General features: G+C 34.0%; 1 pseudogene; it reads right to left on the minus strand.

The window, feature by feature from the left end:
* Positions 1-1091: 1091 nt before the first annotated feature.
* The window catches only part of LOC149218897 (inositol transporter 1-like), a 73713-nt pseudogene continuing 62009 nt past the window's right edge, over positions 1092-12795 (minus strand).

The following is a 12795-nucleotide window of genomic DNA, read 5'->3' on the forward strand; positions in this document are numbered from 1 at the left end:
ATCTTGTACTGGTGCAGACTCATACCAGTACGTAGGCACCCACTTGTAGAAGGCTACAACCTTCTCTTGTTCTCTAGATCCTACTAGAAGGGAGCTACAACCCCCTAGCTCTTGTACTAGATGATATGTTTACCAGTATGTAGGCGTCAACCTACAAAAGGCTACCACCTTCACTCTTCCTCCAAGGACCACGTTTCATAAATTTTCAGACTGGATACTCCTGGTACACAACAATACAATATGTAGGCCACGTTTCATCAAATTTTCATACTAGACCCATCAGAAACATTGAAGCTCAAAATAAATCACCACTGTAATACGACCATCAAATACAATTGCATCTGAATAGTTAGATCACTATCACCAGAATATAGAGCTGAACCCGGAACTCTGCATCAACAACCAGAACCAACTGCAACCTCAAACATCATATGTCAGAATGTATACGCTACTTATAAGTGTTGAACCAACGTGTATACGCGTCTTCACCAAGGTGAACCAACGTATAGATATGCAGATAATACCTTATAACTTCACATCTATCCCAGACTTCACATATACCCAGATCATGGCATATAAAGGATAAAACATGAATTAGGAATCATATCTATACTATCCATTATCAAATTATTCAATGATAAGTCATTTAAGGTCTCATGATCCCGATCCAATATTGTATCCAAGGGTGCACAAGATATTCCAGATCTATATCATAACCGTATCCCTTACAACCCAAAATATACTTCAGATATAAGTATTCATCAAAAACCCTTTCACCTGCACACTTAGTCCTTTCATCTTCTCCTCCTTATATAGTTTTATCCTTTCTCAATACCTCGAACCAAAACAACACTTAAAACTTGTGGTATTCTTAAACGGGATCAAGTAACCGTTATTCCACTCAATATTTTGGGCTAATACCATGGTATGGACCCTTGGTATTCTTTAACCTTAATTTTCCATTCCATACATGGTTTTCCTCTTGTGAAAGTGTGTGCATACGTATACGGTCCTTTTGTTCTGTGTACCCACGTGTATACGCGACTTGGACTAGGATAAAAAGCGTATACTTCTTAAAACATTCTCTTTCTTCAATCTCTCGAATCTGATCTGCAATACTTTGCTGTTACCTTTGAATTGACCTGTTGCACTGTCATACATCACTGAATCATTGTGAGTTTCCATCAAGGACAACACCTGTACCATAATTCCAACAAGGAGTGTTGGAAAGCATAACCTGCTTTTAGTGTTTGTTGTATGTCAACAATGGGCACATCAATAGAAGTAAAGTAAAATGCTCTAGATAGAATGGCTAGTGACAAAAAAATTTCTGATTAAGCTCATTAAGAGTAGCAATCTTCTTCCACACCAATATATTAGGTATATGCCAAGAATTGTGCCAAGTGCATTCATTGCTACAACAAACAAGGAAAGTAATAAAGTTATTTGATTTGAAACAAAGCCCGCTAACTCCACAATAGTAGGACTGTAATACATTACAGTATTAATACCCATAAATTGAAATGCCTGCAAGTGAATTACTGTAAAAATATAAGTCACAAAGAATAGAAAGAAGAACTAGCGCAAAACAATGTGAATGGCTCACAGTTAACATTGCTATAAGCCTTTGGAGCCAACTCTAAATTAAAAAACAAAATACGAAGCTAATATCCTAGCAATATGGAGGTTAGGGACATAAAAAAACTGATATAAATATTCCTTCAAGAGACATAAAATGAAGAAACTATATTCTCAGAACTAATAAAATCTCTATGGAAGGGAAGACACAAATTTTGCATCAAACCAAGAGGGTTCTTTAGAGGGAGTAGCCTCCCTATGGGATTCTGATACCCTAAAAAGTAGGGCTGAAAGGTTCTCACTGGATCACAACATCCTTTATAGAATTTTCCTTGGGTCAAGAATTCCAGTTAACCAACATTTACACCCCAAATAATTGGGGTAAAAGAGAAGCTGCTAGGAATCATTCAATATCTCAAAAGAATCCATCCCTAGAAAAACCATACCTTGGGAATCGACTCGAACAAGGCTACAAAGAGAAAAAGGATGGTATATATAACATGTAGGTTTTAACTCCATACAGAAATTACCTGCATAAAAATTCTAAAAACAAAAAATAAATAATGGCGAGAGCATAACACATAAAACAAATATACACAAAGATTTTCCCTTGGATCCCAAAACTGGGATTACCAGATTGATTTTTTCATTATGTTCCTTTCAATGTTACAATACATATATATGCATGCCGAAGCATCCATAAAACCCAATCCATTAACCCTAGATTAGAACATAACCGTAGTTCCCTTGACTGGATCTCTAAAATACCATGGACAGAAAACCATCATGCCCAAAACCATGTGCGAAATCCATGCACAAAACCATAGATAGGCCACCCACCTAATATAGGGTCCAAAAAAAATATAACACAATATACCCAATATAACAGACCCTGTAGAGTACAAGTAAAAGACCTAATCTGAACCTATTTTATGTCAAACTTGCAAACAGGAAATTCACTTGGAACAACACAAGAATTGGCCCAAGATTCATTGCAGAAAGAATTTCCCAAATGTTGTTGTGTAAAAAATGGTTGGATAGAAACAAAAATATCTTCCAAGAAGAGAAAATATTTCCAGTTAAAATAACATCAACAACTATGACATTAGTATAGTCTCAATGCATACTGTAGAGAGAAAAGGTTGACAACTCCCTTGGAGGTTAGGAAAGAAAATTGGCTACATTCATTCAATCTTTGGGATCAGACTAATGTTCAATAGAAAACCCCATAAATGCCAAAAAAAGGAGGTTGGTACCAACAGAGGGAGACATTAGAACTTGAATATGCACACAAAAACTTCATTTTATTCTTCAATATAACAAGGGGAAATACATGAGCTGCAGGAGTAGGTGGTGCCATTATGACCTAGGAGGTTAAAAAGAAAAGAGAATTCTCATGGGGTTTAGGAATAGATACGAACAACAAAGAAGAAACATTAGCAATGCTTTAAGGGCTAAGAGTTCTGAGCACACTAACCATGGAAAGATTACCTCCATAGGAGAGTAGAATTTTCATGGGGTTTAGGAAAATCTACGAACAACAAAGCAAAAGCATTAGCAACATTTAATTGCTAATATTTCTAGGCACACTAAGCCCTAAGAAATATTACCTTCATAGGAGAGTCAAATCTTATCTTCTTAATATTGGTAAGACAAGCTCATATACACTTAGAAACTATTTAGTCATCTACAAGTCCCAAGAACCCATAGCACAAAACCACAAAAGTGGATACTGCAATGAATCTGGAATTAGCATTGGATATGGTAGAACTAAGGGTGCTATAATAATATTGGACAAATGTTCTGTATCCAACCCTAAATCAAAGAGGCATGAAATTCCCTAAGAAGTTTGAGGTTGGGACCCACAAATTGCAACATTAATACCTCAATAATTGCACATAAACACCTTTTTATTCTTCAATGGTGTGGAAAAAGAGAAGTAGGGAGAAGTAGGAGTAGGAGGTGTCATTATGACCCAAGGGGTAAAAAAAGTAAAAGAATTCTCATGGGATTTGGGAGAAACTACCAACAATAAAGAAGAAGCATTAACAATGCTTCAAGGGTTAAAAAATTGGGTATGGGATAATTGAGGGTCCTAGAATAAGATTTTGAGGTCCATAGGTAACCATCACATATCCTTGTTAAAAGAAATAAGAAACAACAGAGAAAGGATTAAATGGATGCTTCCCTCATGCCAATACTAGTCCAAGGATGTTAGAATAAGATTGGTAGAGAAATAGAAGCAGAGGGAAGAAATCAGGATGGATAGATGACACACACACACCCAAATGTCACATCAACTTTTGAAAAAAGAGGGAAATGAAGGTCACAGGACCAAAAAGATTAATAACAACAAGGGCCTAGAAAACATGCAAGACCTAAACAACAAGGAACAAACTGAAGAAGATAAGATAAACATTCATGGGTAAGAAGGAAATCACTTCATATCATTTGGCGAGATTCACAAGATTCCCAAGAAAAAAACTCACAAAGGTAGCAAGGTCAATAGAAACATCCTCAAATATTAACAGCCCCAAGTACCCTAGAATGAGTAACAATTGCCCCAATTTCTCAACTACAGACAGATAAGTTGGGTGGGTACAATTTGACAGCTCATAATGCATAGAGAAGACTGGAAAAATGGAGGAAACTAATACAATATTTTCCAGGTCAATGGGGTACCTGAAGGATAAGGTGAGGGAAGTAGAAATCATGAAGAACATCAACCTCCGTTCACAAGGTGAGTAGCAAAAAAATAGGATAGTTATAACAAAGGAGAAATTGAGTTGTTGAGGAGTTGAACCAATCCCTGATAGACCAAATTAGTGAGATCAAAGAGGTCCATGATAACCCCAAACATAATAGAGAGAGAAGAGTGAGTAGCATATGGAAAAGACACCAACGAAGAAATCATGATTGCTAATCATCAAACAAAGCAACAAGCTAGTCATTTATGACACTAAGTTGTTTTCTATCTTAGCAAATGCTAGGATTTTGTATAAGGCTATGCCTTTAGTTTGCCTATATCTTCATCTATAGGAATGCTAGTCAAGTAGAAATGGGTTATGATTCCCATCTTGTAGTTCACAGTAAGAACTTGGCTACTTTAAATATTTTGAATCCAGTTCAGTATATTGTTTCTTATGAGCATAAGCAAGAAGACGACCTACGGGTATAAGCCCTGGGGGGAGGTGGAGTGCCTACATGGTTTTTCCTGCTATGAATACAACACTTTTCATTGTTAAAAAAATATTATAACATTGAGTTAGCATCCATTCATGATGCATGCCATGATCATAATAATTAAAAATTACTACAAGGCACATCAATTATTCTCGAAGAATAAGATACAAAGTCTTTGTAGCTGTATACCTAAAGACCCACTCCAGTAAATAAAGCATGTCTTACTTATTTGGACTTGAACAGGTCTAGGTATGATATATTTCCATTGATATCCCTCCCATTAAGGACTTTTTCAATAGAAGATGATAGTTGTTCGATCTCACTCCCGAGACAATCAAGGTCATATATCTGTTGTAAAATTGCAACACCCTCAACTTGATTTTTTTTGTGTTCAAAGAAAACATGAATAAGTTGTAGGTCCATTCTAAAGAAATGTCTTTACATTCTATCATTTTTTTTTATATGCAGACAAACTAAATCTTTATAAAGAGCCAATGTGGAGATTCTGGTAAGAATAACATCAATACAAGTTGTAAGAGGGCTGGTAACCCTGCTGCACCTAGCACTCACTACCAAGTCCCTAACACCTACAAAGCAAAAAACATGTTTAAGTGATTAAAGTATCCTCTAATGAACACTGCCTTTACTCCAAAACACATGCAAGCATCAAGGTATCCCTTAAATAAAAACTAAGAAAATGAAGCAACTTTGCATAGAATTTAGGCCAGGCAAATTATGTAGTTTAGAAATATTTCAATAGTTAGAGAAGAAACGTAGACTATGTGCTGAATATTTGATACAAAATTTGTTGGATAAATGATAGGGATGCCCACTAATTTTCAAGGCACTTGTTTCATGCTACTTTTTACAACCAATGACAAATCAATAGACAATTTGACAAACAATAACAAGGATTCTTACCTCAGTAAATGCTAGATTCACAAGATATGATAGGAACTGACCCCTAGTAGTCATGAGTGTATTTGTACTCACTAGTTCTCCCCTTATTTTAGAAGGTGAAGCTTCTGCAATATAAATAGGAGCAGTAATTGATACAATACCAAAACCTAGCCCCACCAACAACCTGCCAACTATGAGAACATATGGATCCAGAGGAGCAACCATAGAAATTGATCCAACAATAAAAAATAAATCAACTATAACTATTGCCAGCTTGCATCCATAGGAATCACTAATCCATCCATTTATTGCTGCTCCAATTATAACACCCACAATTTCCATGGTAACAATAGTTTCTTGTTGAAATCCAAGGCAGTGGTTGTGAACAGTCAGATGAGAAGAAAAGAAACATTCATTGATGAGAAAGAAAGGGGAATTATTTATTATAAAAGCCCATATGAAAGCTGAAATTGAGTTTGCAAGTACCTGTAAAAAGGTGCTCCTTTTCATAGAAGCAAAGTCATCACGAATGTAGAGAAAAGCACTAGATATGACACCTGCATATATGTCATTCCCACTATTAGCCACCTTGTCTCAGACTATTTTCCACATCCAAGCACATATATACTTGACAATACGAAGATAATGTAAAAAGAGCCTAACTAAAATGGGGACTAGCAGAATCTAGAATATAACATTGTAGAATCCTGAAATGAAGGATTAAGTAAAAATAACTAGCAAACCAGAGACTATAAATCAAACAATAAATAAATAAATAAATAAATAAATAAATAATATATATATATATATATATATATTTTCAGTTCTAAATGCCAATCTAGGTTGCAAATTTTCCTGATGACAAGACAACTAAGGATGGAATTGCCAACAAATCAATAATACAAATACCTAAATGCAGTAATTCTAACATTATTGAAAACTTTGAGGAGAATACAATCTGCAACTATTGAAACCAAGATAATAATTAACAAATTATACCATATTTGTTTTGCAAATAGATTTTGTATTGACTAATTTATTTTATTGGGGGTTTTTACACTCTTTATTGCCTAATTATTTTCTTGGGGGTTTTTTCACATAGTTTTATGTTACCTAGGTAAAACATAACAAATATTTCTATATAAGATGGGTATAGAAACATACAGCCCTTGCTGAGAAGTAAACAGTGAAGAGAAGGCAATACCTATTTTTTTTGCAAATAGAACCTTCATACTAGATATTATTTAATGCAAATATATATAAAATTAAAACCAAATCCCAAGAAGGTGTGTTATCCTCATCTCTTATCAATAAGGGCATACAATGTAGAATTTACAAATGAAAGTTGTTTAACATATTCAACAATGGTATTTGATCTCATAATAGCATTTTGTTTGACAAATGCTTCTCATATGAAGATTTAGCAAGCATGCACCTACCCAATTTGAGAGTATATTCAATGAAGCTAAATCAGTTTACTACATTCAACTTGGCATACATTTCTAATCTAAGGCATAATTTTCAAATCACAAAAACCCTAATTTTGAGAACCTAGGGCATGTGTTTCAGTCGATAATTGTAACATTGCTTCATACAAGGGCCAACCATAAGCTCTCTTTCACATAAAAATTTGTAGGTTCCCTTGGGACTGAATTTCTCTATACATGGACAACAAATTAAAATGAGTGTGTAGCTTGTTCTTACAACAAATCAAGGCTTCTTCCAACTGTAATTGCTTCATACCAAGGCCAACCATAAGCTCTCTTTCACATAAGAATTTGTAGGTTCCCCTAGGAATGATTTTCTCTATACATGGGCAAAAAATTACAATGAGTGTGTAGCTTGTTCTTACAAAAAATTAAGGCTTCTTCCAACTATAATTGATCACGTATCTCTAACCTTGTGTTTTTTCAATACTTAAAGGGGAGTTTTTTACAAGAGCATTACCTTTTGTTATTCAAAAATATTTGTTGCTATTCCATTTTGTTGTTCTATCTCCCTTTGTTTCCTATTCCACAACTACAAATGGAAAAGTAGATACAAGTGAAGCATGCAAAATTGCTTTGGTGGCTAGGATTCTCGGTGCTCCTCTAGGTCATTCAACTTAGTGGTTGCCCACTAACTTATTATAATATTGTTTCCATGTCATTGAGTTGCCATTTGTGAGTATCGATCTACCTACTTAGCACATGTAAAGTGTTTCACTTGTGGACCTAGTCTAGGGTTAGGGTTTTACCTTACTTGTGATTGACTCATTCTCTTCCTTCTAAAATAAAATAGAAGGATATAATTTCATAACATTATTATCTTGTTGAATGAGAACTAGAGCAATGTGAGAAACAATTGCAATAACTAGGGCTTTATATTTGTTTGTTTTTCTTCATGAGCTTGAGAGGAGATGTTGGATTTGTATTGTAATATTGGGAGAAGGTGAGTTGTTGTTTGGGTTTTGCATATCCAACTTCTCGAAAATTCCCATGCATTTTGAGTTTCTAGATGGAAAAACGTTTCCAACATAGAAGGGAAATAAGAATCCAAGTGAGCATTCTCCTTCAAAAATAAAATCAATCGCATTTGGGTCATTTTGGAGGGGCATGGTCAATAAGCTAGACAAAGAATCAATGTACGATGTTCTTTGCCTCTTGATCTGGTTGGCAGATTGGGAGCTCTTCAATACTTGGAATCTCAAAAATCACATGCGCTTCCATCTAGTGAAATGGAAGAATAAAGGAATATTGTCATGCATACAAGTTAATGGTCGTTATGTACTAATCGATTTCTATAAAATTTTGGCTAGAAGCATATTATCTAGACTAATGGAAGAAACATCTAAGGTCACACTTAAGGTCATGGATCAAAGGGGGAGATAACTGGAGCATGTATCTTTAAGAACATTTAATGGAATTCAAGGCTTAAGTAACAACTTGCAAATATTGAAATTGACAAGGTTACTCTACCTAAGATTATAGGGAATTTTAGTTACAGAATGAGATGTAGACATCTTTGATAAAAATGTTACCCTAGAGTTGCTCATGGTTGGACTGTAAATCACAACTAAGGCTAATGAAAGTGTGAAATCAAAGGTTTTCTATAAATACTGAGTGAGAGCCCCCATGTGAACATGCTTATCTTGGTAATTCATGTGACACAACGATATTGAATACAAAAAGGAGGTTTTCTACTATAAATTCCAAAAAATTTAGTGTAACTCAATGAAAGGATGGCAGGTGAAGCCTCAACTACTGGACACAAAGACAAAATGAGGTGAAATTAATTGATTCCCTTTTAGACATATTTCAAAATATACCACATGGAATGCCCCCTGAGAGGGGGAAAGAACCAATTATTGGACCAAAACCAAAATCAAAGTCAGTAATTGTTCTTCCTTATAGGTATAAACTATTTAAGGATGAGACTGAAAGAGTCATTGAAGACTACTGGACATGGTCCATACCAAAATTCAAGCAATTTTTGAATTGGCCTTGTCCAAAGAACATGAAGTCATTAAGAGGATCCAACGAGCTCTACAACTTCTATATGAAGTTTATCAAAGGCTTTTGGGATCTCATGGCATCCTTTACAGATCTAACCAAGAGGTTATATTTTAGTTGGTCATAGGTAGAAGAAGTCACAATCTATAGGAAGAATATAATGACATCTAGTCACCTCATTATCAAATATGATGCTTTTTGCATTAGCATTAGAGCTGTGATCATAATAAAACCAACAATCTATTGCTTTTGAAATACAAAGCTCACTGATATAGAAAAGACATCACACATTCATTCAAGAAAATGCGTGCCATAGAAAATTTACAAGAAGTGTCTGTTGGAGAAACATTTCATTTAAAAAAAGATAGATCATCAACAAATTGCAAGTGTATAACTTTGAGATTTAATGTAAGAAGGGTATCAACAACATGGTGGAAAACTCATTATCTTCAGTACATGATATTCTGACCGTATCCATAACAGGCCAAGATGGAATTAAGAGAATTCCATAATGCAAAAACCTAGAAAGAAGGATATACAACAATTATTCAGTTTCATATGACATCATTCTATCTGAAAATCAAATCTATCTGATTACTAACTCCAATTTCAAGGCACAAATCCTAGAAAAAAACAACTCTTCTCCTTATGATTCGCACATCAGGAATAGGTTCTCTTGGAAAGGTTTAAAAATATATGTAAAATATTTTTATTTTTCACATGAAACTAGTCAAAGAATAAAATTGAAAACATACAGTGTCCAAGCTAAGCATGGACATTTTGATGGAATTTCCTAAGGTGGGAAGGTGGTTGTACATTGGTAGGCATAACCTAACATCAAAGCAGTAATTTCATCCTTAACCAATGGACAAATTGTAACTTTTAACAATTGTTTGGAAGGATACCTATGAAATTATGCAGTTGAACATCGATCTTTAGGATTAATGGTTGCACCTAGTAGAATATTGGTCGAACACAACATACCACATGTCCATTGGTATGGCATCTTTCAATCCTCAGTATATTTATGATCCTCTGTTGATTAGTTAGCCTCTTGAAGAGGACCAAATTCCAGTTGTTCCTTATCTAGGATTTCAACATTACTTTATAAGTTGTGGACACATCAAGGATTAGGCCCAAATTCTTTAGGTGATAGAGCCCATTAGGTCCAAGTGTTGAACCTGGGAGCTCTGATATAACTTGTAACAAACCCCCTGGAGATATATATATATATATATATATATATATATATATATATTAGAAGTAAATTCACTAAATTCACTATTTTCCTTAAATATCCCATAAGCAACATATGAATTGTGTTGCTAATATTGTAACGAATAAGTGTTTCTCAAGGTGTGTTCTAAGAACTTATTTGAGACCCCATTGGCCTATACAACCTTGGGATTGACCCATAGGCCCTATGAACCATTTTTCTTCCTTTACACTCAACCTCCATCCTTGAACTAGTCTTATTAGGATTTTGAGGTTGGATTATTTTGTAGGACCCTCGAACAATATTTACCTTTAGGTGCCACACCCAACAGATGCATTGCTCAATTCCAAATAAAAAACTACATGAAGGAAAATAACTATTATATATTATTTGAAAAGAGGGCTTGTCGTTTGATCAATTCCATTATCTCAAAACAATGGAGATAATTTACCCTTCCATGACTATTTTTGGATATTACCTAGAACCTACTATCTTATCTGATATGATATGTCTATACTTAGTAGGCTTTATTAACACAAAGTTACATTTATTGAAGCTCGTGTGAGAAGAGTTATCTTTGATAAGTCATTTATTTTGGCTAGATCCATGAAAAGTAAAAGATCTATTTGCATATTCAATCTCCAATTATGATATGATTTAGTACTCCATGTTATTATTTAATGTTAATATAGTGAACTCAAATGAGTTAGCTCTTCAAATTCGTCATTTTCTTTGTGGGCTTATATTACTATAGATACAAAATAGTATTGATGACTCAAATTTTACACAACTAGAATTATCAAGTAAACTAGTCTTTCAACACCAATGTTGTGCATTACAAAGGTGTCAATTACAATGTAAAATGTTATGATGGATAAATAAATCATGCATCTTGAATGAACAAAGTACGTTCTTCAAGTTAAATAGTCCATAAGTCTTGGAATATGTAGATCTCCATTTAGGATACAAGAATATATATTAAAATGTACGAATAAGAGTGATGTTACAATGAGAGTGAGGGTCTTGTATATATGGCCAGGTAATAACCCTTTCACGAATGGTCATGTCTGTATAGACATGCCTCTTCCTACTAATTATTAGTTAATTAATCGCTTTTTATGTCTTACTATTACTTATATTATTTTTACTATTTATATATATAATTTATTCATAACATTTCCTTCCTCTTCAAAAAGTTTTGTCTTCAAAGCTTATTAATGAAAGGACCGATCTCTTTTTTTTCCCCTGTTTCAGATGTCTTCTTGTCCTGGAATTTTCATCTTTGTTGATACAACTTGATATGATCCTCTAAGTCACAAACAAAACTGTCACACTTAGAATGGATCTGACCATCCTAAATTAATATTCTTTGGAATCTTGCGGTGATTAGAAACTTGTGATGAATTGTTGTCACATGAGTGGATTGCACTGACATTAGTATTCTTCAGAACATCAGTTTGTTGTTTCTGTTCTAAATACGTGGCTTGATTTAGTTGTCTACTCTCGTGATTTAGATGTTGATAAGGAATTATAGTGATTTGATTTTCCCATATCTTATTTGTGTTGTTTTCCTGATTTATTTGAAGCAGTTGATTCCCTTTAGCTATGGAAGTTAAATGGTTAATTTCTAGATCTTCACTTGAATCTTTTGTTGCTGGAACTGCAACTTTTGAGTACATCTTTACTTCAACTAGTTTGTCCTCTTCTTGAGTTGTGTTATTGAATGGATCGGTATTTTTTGTCTTTTGTTCCACTTGAATTTCTACATTTGATGCTTCCTTCTCGATAAGTTGTTGTACCTTGTTTTCTAATGAATTCTTGTCCTTCTTAAGCTTTTTAATTTGTGACAGTAATTTTTCACTATGATCCTTAAGTCGAGAAACTTCTTCATTTTTGTCAGGAATGACCTTGTCAACTTCTCTTTACATATTTTGTAGAACTTTTTTACCTTCTTGAAAAATTACTTTTGAAATATATCATATATATATATATATATATATATATATATATATATATATTTTATTTATTTATTTATTTTTATTTTTTTTTTTTTTCCACCGGAAAAATCGTAATATTTCATTAATAGAGTTGAAAAATTACATATAGTATATGCTTATCAACATATGCAGATATATCCATATGTCCATAATATTTACAAACCCATTCTTGTGAATGGACGAGTCAAAAAAACCAGAAAATTCATCACGCAGGATGATGCTGTATAGTGTTCATAAAAACATAAATACACCTCACAGGGTGTTGAGCATAAATAAAACTAGTTATCTACATCATCATATATGGCCAATATTTCTGTACAAAAATTAGGTACCATCCACTTGGTGGTAGGTCTGATCAATATAAGGCTTGTGGTAGTACTAGTACTGATTAGTACCCCACTATTCTTAGATTATCCACTGTTCTCTTGGC

The sequence above is a fragment of the Pinus tabuliformis genome, chromosome Q (genome assembly GCF_031772625.1).
Source record: "Pinus tabuliformis cultivar Carrire ecotype Pingquan chromosome Q, CPIR1, whole genome shotgun sequence".
NCBI lineage: Eukaryota > Viridiplantae > Streptophyta > Pinopsida > Pinales > Pinaceae > Pinus > Pinus tabuliformis.